Source organism: Elephantulus edwardii, unplaced genomic scaffold (assembly GCF_000299155.1).
Source record: "Elephantulus edwardii isolate Elephantulus edwardi_28Jun2011 unplaced genomic scaffold, EleEdw1.0 scaffold00317, whole genome shotgun sequence".
NCBI lineage: Eukaryota > Metazoa > Chordata > Mammalia > Macroscelidea > Macroscelididae > Elephantulus > Elephantulus edwardii.
In genome coordinates this window covers 1,494,703-1,505,482 of record NW_006400067.1, presented here as the reverse complement: position 1 = coordinate 1,505,482, position 10,780 = coordinate 1,494,703, and positions in this window count along the sequence as shown.

Sequence of the window (10,780 nt, the reverse complement as noted above, 5' to 3'; positions counted from 1 at the left end):
CAGCATTACTCACCATCACAAGAACATAGACACAGCCCAAATGTCCAACCACAAACGAATGGATTGAGAAATTATCATACATTCACACAATGAAATACTCTGTAGCTACTGTGAAGCACGCAGGAGCAATAACTTTGTAAATTATTACCTAACTTGTGAGGGACTAGAGAGCACTGCTGAGTGAACTAACTCAGTCCCGCAAGGATAAATATTGCAAAAAAAAAAACAAACCCGTTATTGTAGAATGAGTGTAAGAATCTAGGAGGGGTGGGAGAGCCTGGAAGCAAAAGGATGTGGATGTGCAGGGGAAAGAGGGGATTAATCATTGGGTTGTACAATTTGATGGGTGGAGGGGTGAGGAAAATTGAAAGAATTTGTTCAAATTTATATTTTAATTTTGTAAAAAAACTAGTTGTTGTTGTTGTTAAGTGCTGTAGAGTCGCAGGCGACTCATAGCAACCCTATGAAGGAGAGTCCTCGACGCTTGGGTGCTAGTAGCGAAAACAATTAACTTGAAGCCATGAACAAGAATTTATAGGAAACGTTTAACATTTTCCTCCCCTGCATTTGAGGTGATCTATTATTTCTAGTTTATTTCAGGAAATTGTTGTCTGTTACTATGGAGTTGACTCTTTTTCCCCCCAGCTGCTACTACCACTACTACTACTACTACTACTATTATTATTATTATTATTAAGATTTTAATGAAAGCTTATAAAGAAGTTGGATTTCAATTCATTCATTGCAGAGCTGACTCTAAACTGAGGGTGACTCCATGCACGATGGAACAATATGAGTCCGTGTTCCATCCCAATGATAGGCTGCAGGATGGACCCTGTGACCCACAGTGTTTGCCTATGCTCATTTTCAAAGTTCATCATACTCAAAGCTCCACTGAAACCTTCTCAGCACCACAGGGACAAGCAAACCTTTGCTGAGAGATGAATGTTGACTGTGAATGAAGCACATTGGCCAGAAATGAACTGATGCTCATCTGAGGCCCAGTGCTATCAGGCATCATCTGATTCACTTCAGTGTCAAAGAAGAAAAGTCAACATCAACCCACAGTAACGACAGAGACTTGGTACCATGACTGGAATGTATGATCTCCAGTAACTTTGAACTTGCGCTATGCCACTTTTGTTGGTGCTTCATTGGCCAAAGTAAGTTAAAGGTCACGTCCGAAGCGAAGGAGTGAGAAAATGCACTGTGATAAAACCAAAGAGAGAATGGATACATTGAGAATCAATGACACAACATACACCATTTCAATGACACGTATTTGACCAGGCTGTTTTACAAAAAGCTTTACAGACAAAGCTAATTTATACCTGTAATTATTTTCCATTAGAATCATTATACTTAATTTTGCCAACAATTTATTACCTTTTAATCTATACTAAGAACCTCTATTATACATTTTCCAATTCTGAAGGGTTAGCTGAAACAAGACATTATTTAAAGAATGTCTCATTCCGTTTTGTACAATTACTGTCTCTTAAAATGAGGGTTAGTGATAGATTAAGAAAAAGAGAAGAGTTTCCCCATAAGCTTATTAAAAATAGTACTTTAATGAGACTTAAATCTATTGCTTTTTGTCCTCGGTAATTTCCCTAGGGGAATGATTTTGCTTTGAAGAGATGATTTTCATGAAGCTGCCTACTTTTGAAATAATAGTCCTAAGAATTTTCACCTGGTGCCCTGACACAGAATAATGAGACCATTCCTAGGCACAGTTGGTTTTCTGTTGGAAAACCATCGCAAGTTTATAATCGTGAGTAGAATTGCTGAGTATTCATGTTCAGGATTATCTAGTGTAATTTTTCCTGAGGTTCTACAGTATTTTTTTCAGAATATTTAATATTTATTTGGGTACTTAGACTGAGGATCATGGGAGCCACATGTAAGAAATCAAATGAAACCTTGCACTGGGCAAATCTTCTGTCAAGAACCTCTGTAAAATACCAAAGAGAAACGGGACTACTTTAAAGACTGGCACGTGTCTGACCGAAAAATGTTCTTTTCATTTGTTTCAAATGTATGTGAAATGTTCATAGTGAAGAAAGAACAGAGAGGCATTAATATCTTTAAGTTGTGGAGTGGGCTAAGAACATTGAGTATACCATGGACTTTAATAAAACGGAAAAGATCTGGTTTCTTTTAAACTTTTATTGAGATTTTATTGTAAGTTTATATGAATGGATTTCCATTCATTCATTATTGCACATTTTCTTCCCTGCACCCTCCACCACCACCAGTTTGCTTTTTTCTTTGGAAAAAAAAAATTCTTTCATTTTTATACAGTACCCCCCTCCTAGTCCACTTTACTATGCAACTCTTGCTCTGGACTCTTGTCATACCAATAATACCTAATCATATATTCCTTTTATACAGTTCTCTCCCTCATCTGTTTCAATGCTGTGTACATTATTTATCCCCTCTTTTCTTATTTCTCTCCAACCCCCATGACAGTCCTGTTTTATTACAGTGGCATTTTACAGTATTTGTCCTTTTGTGATTGAGATATTTCACTCAGCATAATGTCTTCCAAGGTCACCCATTTTGTATAATATTTCACTTTGTGATTGGGTTGTTCATATTTATCTTGTTATGATGCTTGAATATTCTATAAATTCTATATCTAATTCCCTTATCTGACATGTCATTACCAAATAATTTTGTTTTAAAGAACATATTCTTACAATTTCCCTCACCACAATCCCCACCCCCACCCCCATCAAATTGTGCAACTCCATAAGTTAAATGGATTTACACAGTTACCTTTTCAGTTTGTATGCAGAGCTGATCATTCAGGAGGCTGGACTTTATGAGGAGGAATGTGGCATCAGGATTGGAGGAAGACTCATCAACAACCGATAATTTGCAGATGACACAATTTTACTTGCTGATACTGAGGAAGGCTTAAAGAATCTATGCAGATGGCAAAACCTTGCCTGCTGAAACTGAGAAGAACTTGAATCATTTTCTGCATAAAGTCAAGGATTGGAGTCTTCAATATGGATTGAAGCTCAACATCAAGAAGACAAAGATTCTCACCACTGGGCTAATTGGCATCACCACCATAGATGGAGAAGAGATTGAGATTGCTAACAATCACAGCTTGTTTGGCTCCACAATCAACACTCTTAACACCAGCAGTCAGGAAATCAGAATATAAATTGCATTAGGAAAATCCACTGTCAGAGACCTCTCCAAAGGGCTAAAGAGCAATGATGGCAGTATAAAGACAGAGGTGCACCTAATCCAGGCCATGGTCTTAGTAACCAGTTGTTGTGCATCAGAAAGCAGGAAAATGATTATGGATGATAGAAGAAGAATTGATGCCTTTCAGTTGTGATACTGGAGAAGAGTAATGAGCATACCATGGACCATCAAGAGAATGAACCGGTATGCTTGCAGAGGATGAAACCAAGTTTCTCCTTGGAGGCAAATATTTTGAAGCTTCATCTCACATACTTTGGGCACATAGTCAGGAGGGAACAGTCCTTGGAGAAGGACATCATGCTTGGAAAGGGGGAGGGGCAGCACAGGAAAGGAAGATACTGGATAAGATGGATTGCCACAGTAACTGGGATAATTAGGGTAAGTGTGTTGGCATCCGTCATACTGGCTCAGGATAAGGCAGGCTTCATAGCTATTACACATAGAGTCACTATGAGTCACAGGCAACTCAATGGCACATGACAACAGCAACTACAGCTAGGAGTTTGAACATAGTAGAACTTTTGGGACCACACAGGATTGGCTAGGGCTTCCTCTGTTTCCTCTGATTAACTATGACTCAGAGCTGACTCAAAGATATCTGCCAACAATTGTTTTCTTGCAGGCTGTTTCACAGATTTTTATCAATTCTATAAATCCAATCAAATCATTTGAAACTGTTCATACTTTCTGCTACACAAAGGCATTTCATCTACCTCATGACTTCAGTGTTTTATAAATACATAGTCAGCACACAAAGAGAAATGATGATAGTGCTGAGGTAGGTCCTTGTTCAATTTGGTCAATTTTCTCTTGAACTGAAAAGAAAAGATTCAGTGTTTAAATTTAACTTTCATCATCTTGATTTATGATGTTTCTGTGGCCCTAAAGACAAGGAATTCATGAGATTATAAATGGTAGCATCCACAGTGACATAAAAAAATGCTGTTTACGATGTGGGGCATCTAGGGAAATCTGAAGATCGACTACCACGTTATATTTTGCAAACTAATATGCAACCAGATTAATTAAAAAGAGGTGGCCGTGCTAAAATCATCACAAAACTTAATGCAAGGGTAGTTTCAACTCTCAGATGATTTTACCCTTTGGTTTTGGATCTCAGGAGAGATTGCCATGGTCCTTCCTTCCAAAATAACATTGCAATTCACAGCTTACATGCCAAATTCTAAGAGACAAGGTGCTTCTCTTTATAAAGTGGCTCATAATAGAAGTAGAATATTATCTTCAGGAGCCAACAAGACCTTGGGGATACTCGGTAATATTTTATTTACCAACCTGTCACATTTGATACAAAACAATCCTATCAGAATGGACCCCTTCACTGCCCACCACATTGGAGGTGGCAGAGGTTAACATTCCGGAATTCTGAGCATCCATTCAGGGTGAGAGAGCACAGTTTGGGCGGTGGGCAGGGGGCAGGTGTTGACATATAAAGAAAGGTGGTGTGACTTCTCTGATGAGACTTGTAGCTGACTGTTGGGCATTGTGTGGGTTATTTCTACTGAAATAGTGTTTCTCCTTTTATACCTGGAGAAAATAAAAGAGGCGCATATCCAGGCATATGTTCACATTATTGAAAAAAATCACTTAAAGCATGTGTCACAGATGGTGAGGTTGGCTCCGGATGGGGCAAGATTCACAGCTTTTCTTCATAAGGTCGCTATGTGTCTTAGTCTACTTGTAACAATAACGACACACAATATTGACATAATTTTTATTTGCACTGGAAAGTAAAATAATTTATGTAACTTAATTTACTGTGATGTTCTGTTTACTACAGTGGTCTGGAAGCAAATATCCTGAATATATTTTTTTGTTCTTCTACATGGCTATTCTTTTTTGTTATCTTGACTTGGATACAATAGTTCATTTACGCTATGTTTCAGTCATGTACACTGATTGTGTTTTACTCACAGAGTATTGCATGCAATTGTTCATATAAACTGTCTTTCTTACAACCAATCACTAGTGATCTAACCTGTTACGTGCCTCTGTTATTTTCTGAGTTAGGCATTTTATCCTGAAGACATGATTAAAATAAACTAGGTGTAGAGAGAAAGAGGGAGTCGAAAGAGAGTTAGTTCTAATACTGGCAATGATTTCATTGGAGGACCATGTTATCAGGAGAGCTCTCTCTCTGGAGGATAAAAAAATATTGTGTTTGGAACAGTGGATAATCAAATAATAAAATGGATTAATGCAGTGTTTGCAACAATGGGTTTAAACACCACAGAGATTGGAAAGGATGTTCAGAATTCACGAATGTTAACAAGGAGTACTTTATGCAAGACTACTTAGACTTCTGCCACCTCCAATGTGGTGGGCAGTGAAGGGTATCCATTCTATTAGGATTGTTTTGTATCAAATGCGACAGGTTGGTAAATAAAATATTACTGGGTATTCCCAAGGTCTTGTTGGCTCCGGAAGATTATATTCTACTTCTTCGAAGAGTCACGTTATAAAGAGAAGCACCTTTTAGCTTAGAATTTGACATTTAAACTGTAAATTGTGATGGTGGTATACAGGGAACACTGAGACTGAGACAATGTGAGGGGACGTAACAACAATAACAACAACAACAACAGCAACAGCACTAATTCCTGAAACAAAAATGCAAAACCACCGGTTTGTGAACTTTGCGGCTCTCGAGACTTTATTAGGTCCTAAACTTTGAAGGAGTTCTTCAGGTTGCAAGTGCAAACAAATCCCCATGACATTTGGGCGATTCAGCGCTGATTCTGTAGGGCTTCAGGGACAATTAAGAATGACTTTTCCATAAGTTGCCACGTGATACTGACCAGCAGATTCTGACAGCTTCTATGATTTCCATTTGAGTTCATTCCACTTAAATGAAAAGCAAAACTTCATCATCCTTCCCTCGAAGGAGCCCTTTGGGGGAACCTTTTCTGAGATATAATGGTTTGTTCTTTTGACAGATCATGTCATATTCAGTACTTTTCTCCAACACCATAACTCAAAGACATCACTTCTTCTGTTAAACGTATTTATTACCCAGTGCTCAGATGCACTGAAATTGGAAAAGACCATGGTTTGGATCAAGTGCATCTTAGTCTTCAAACTGATGTTATTGCGCTTTAGTATTTTGTAGAAGTCTCTGATGGAAGATTTGCCTATAACAATACATCTTCGGATATCCTGACTTGCTAGTTCCAAGGGCACTGATTATAGATCTAAGCAAGATGAAATCACCCACAGTTTCAATCCTTTCTCCATCTATCATGATGTTGTCTGTTGTTCCTGTGGCAAAGACCTTTGTAGTTACGATGGGGAGTCCGTATTGAAGGTTGTAGTCTTTGATCCTCTGTAGCAAATAGCTCAGGTCCTCATTTTCAGCAAACAACATTTTATTATCTGCATAATGCAGGTTGTTGATGAGTTATTCTTCAGTCCTGATGTCACATTCCTTTTCATAGTGTCTGGCTTCATGATTTATTTTTTCAGCATAGAGATTGAATAAATATGGAGAGAGAATATATCTATGGCTCACACCCTTCCTGATTTTAAACCATACAGTGTTGCTTTAATCTGTTTGGACAACAACTTTATTGTTCTAGGTATAGATTTCTCATGAGCACAGTTAATGTTCCAGGATTCCCTTTATTCTCAATGGTAGCAGTAGTGTTGTTGTGATACACTCAGGCAAATGCTTTTGCAAAGTCAATAAAACAGATACACATTCTTCTGATAGTCTCTGTTTCAGTTAGGTTCTATCTGACATCAACAATGAAATCTCTGGTGCCACCGTCTCTTCTAAACCCAACTTAAACTTCTGGAATTTCCTTGTCAATGTACTGTTACAGCCATTTTTTTATGATCTTCAGTAATATTTTGCTTGCATGTGTTATTAATGTTATTGTTTGATAGTTTCCATCTTCGGTTGGATCATTTTTGAGGCAATGGGAAAAAAGATGAATCTCTCCCAGTCAATTGGCCAGGCACCTGTCCTCCAATTTCCTGGCATGCCCTGGCAAACACGTCTAGGATTGCACTTGTTACCTGAAACATGCCAATCAACGTTCCATCTATTCCTGGGTCTTTATTTTTTGCCAATGAAGCTTGAACATCTTCCCTTGTTACCATGGGCTTTTGTTCATATGGAACTTCCTGAAATTTTTCAGTGTCTTTCAATTCTTTTTGGTACAGTGACTCTGTGTATTCCTTCCATCTTCTTTTGGAGTATCTTGTATCATTCGAGATTTTGCACATGCAATTTTTCAGTATTACAACTCAAGGCTTGAATGTTCCCCAGCTCTTTCAGCTTGAGAAATCCTGAGCAAATTCTTTCCTTATTGTTCTCTGACTCCAGTTCTTTGCACATTTCAATATAATCCTTTGTTTTGTCTTCTCAAGCAGCCCTTTGAAATCTCTCATGCATCTCTTTTACTTTGGCATCTCTTCAGTTTGCCTTGGCTTCTTGATGCTCTAATGCAATTTTTGTAGTTTCCTCTGATGTTCATTTTGTTGCTTTGGGATTTGGTTTGGCTTGTTTTTCTCCTCTGTCATTTTAATGGCCATTTTCTCTCTTTATGTATGAATAATCCTTAATTTCATCCCACAGTTCCTCTGATCTTCAATCATGATCATTGGTGGTCAGTGCCATAAGCTTGTCCTTAAATTGATTTTTTAATCCAGATAGGATAGACTCAAGGTTTTATTTTTCTTCTTATGGATCTGTTTTAATCTTCTTCATTGTCAATTGGACATGAGTAATTGATAGTCTATTCCACACTCACTACCTGGCCTGGTTCTGACTAATGATTCTGAGATTTTCTACTAATTCTTTCTACAGATGTGGTAGATCTGATTCCTGTGCAGTGTGTTATTTGAAGTCTATGTGTAAAGTCACATTTTGTGTTTCTTAAAAAAAAAAAGAATTTGCTATAAATAAATAATTGAATGTACAATATTCAGTCATCCACTCTCCTGCCTCATTTCTGTCACTACGTCTGTAGTTTCCAACTACCATTGGTAAGGAACTGTCCTGTGAACCCAAAGACATGTGGTTTGAATGCACTTGCCTCTGGAAACTCTATGACCTTGGAGAGACGATGAAAGTTATACAAGTGTTCAGGTCTTTCATTCATTGGGTCATTATGAGTCGCCTACGACTCGACTGACTTAACAACAACAACAACAAGGGAGCTCTGTTGGCCTAGTAGGTAGAAAGTGATGCTACCAAGCTAAAAAGGGGTGATTTTAATCTGCATCCCTCAGGCCTGATTTTAATTGCTTTATTTCAAATATTCTTCTAGGTCATATAGCCCTCGTCTGTCCACTTGTTGTACGGAGGTAACTTGTGGTTGCTGTGATGTTAAACACTGTGACACTGATATGTCAAATGCTATAATGGTTACCCATGGTGGACAGTGTTTGGTGGAGCTCCCTGATTAAAACAAGCTTGGAAGCAGGAGTGATATATACCTCTGAAATAACTTGCCTCTGGAAACTTTATGAATTTGGAGGAATTATGAAAGTTATACAAGTGTTCACATCTTTCATTCATAGGGTCACTATGAGTCGCCTGCAACTTGATGGCACCTAAAAACAACAACAACTGTTCCACAGAAGAAGGTGAACAATCTCTTCCCAGGGGATTTACTGCCTCTGAAAACCCACTAGAGGATTAGCTATGGGTCAATTCCGACTCTATGGTAAGCGTAGAAAAAGCAACAAGTGGTATCCACTGACTTTTCTCCTTTGAGCCCTGTGACTTGCACTTGTAGCTCCCTCATCAAGCATTCATAAAGGCTGAAGGAAACGAGCTAGCAGCTTGCTTTATGTTGTGTTCAGCAGGTGGAACACGATCAGACTATCACCTGTCCTCTCTATCCGTGTTACTATGCTTCTGGAAACATTAAGGAGGGGCTTGTGGACCTGAGGGTGACTTTGTTATATTATGAATTACATTGTGTTTTGCCAAAAAAAAAAAAAGAGAGATACGGAGGTCCTAACTCCCGTTCCTATTGAGTGTGACCCTGTATGGAGAGGGTTTTTTTGTTACGTTTATTAAGTCATACTAGTAAAGGGAGGATCTTAATTCCAATCCCTTCTGAACGACATTTATAAAAAGTGAAAACAAACATAGAGAAACACACACATAGAGGGAAAAGAATGTGTGAGACCACCTACCAGCAAATAAATACCAAGACATCCAGGGCTTTCCTTGGGTCAACAAGGAAGATCTTCCCCCTAAATTTGAACTTCTAGCTTCCAAAACTACTGTTGTTGTTATTGTTGTTTGCCTTCAAGTGAGAGCTGAGTGGTTGCTGACCCTCCAGTGGTTTTTCAGGGGCAGGAAATCTCACCAGAGGAGATTACCTGTCCTTCTCCCAAGGCGTAACTAACTGGTGTGCTCAAACTGCATGCTCTTGGGATTGCAGTGGGATCACAGGTTGGCAGGGAGAGCTAATTTGCAGTCTATGGACCATAAGCTCATGGATGAGGCACATGAGATACTACACTTTCTCTGGGGCAGAGGCTGTTACACCTTAACACATTCACATCTGCTGGCTATCTTGTTGCCAGTTCCATGTCCAACGTTATTATTTTGCTACAAAAATCAGACTATATCCTCAGGCAACTGACTCACCTCCTAGAACATTAGAAATTCCCTCAAACGGCTGAGCGTCTGCCCTTTTGTGTCTTTGGGAGGACAACTTCAGAATTGATGGTGACACTCTGGTCTCTTTGATATGACTTTGAGAAGTACATGGATCTCATCAGAACACCACCTATCAATCTTTCACCTGCCAGACTAATTTCACAAGTGGATGAGCTCATTATTTTATAACATTTTTTTTAATCCTAACTCTTAGGGAGTGATGTTTACTCCTAAACTCTGGAAAATGTATCTATTTTGAAAGCATACACACTGACCACCCAAGAACACAACCAGCCAAATACTCTTATGTTTTGTATAGAAAAATCATAGTTAGAAAGCTGTCTTGGTAAACTTAATATCTATCAAACTGTATTCCAATGAAGCAATTTCTAAGGTGGTTTCACATGTATATTTCCAAAGTTGCTTTTGAAATTATTAAAAATTGCTCTTCCCAAGGAGAGAAGCAGAGGTGAGAATCTTAGAAGTCATAAAATTAATCTTCTTTCTCCCTATCACAGATGAAAAATAGGAGCCCGGAAAACTTAAGTGACCCATGCACGGTTATCCAATTCAGATCTCATCTTAATGTATTTTAAATTATATATGTGAATATTTACCTGGATGGAAGCTTAGCACTGAATGAAGCTAGATGTGGCTGTTAATTTATAAAGAGAGGATATCACTGGATCTATCTAATTTTATAAACCCACACCACCTCACTCCAGTAAGAGTGGCAAAGTTTAATAGGGAAGCAAGTAATAGATGTTGGAGAGGATGTGGCGAGAAAGGAACTCCTATACACTGTTGGTGGGATTGTTAAATGGTACAATCATTCTGGAAGGCAGTTTGGTGCTTCCTCAAAAAGCTGAACGTAGAAATTTCATATAACCCGGCTATTCCATTGTTTGGAATATA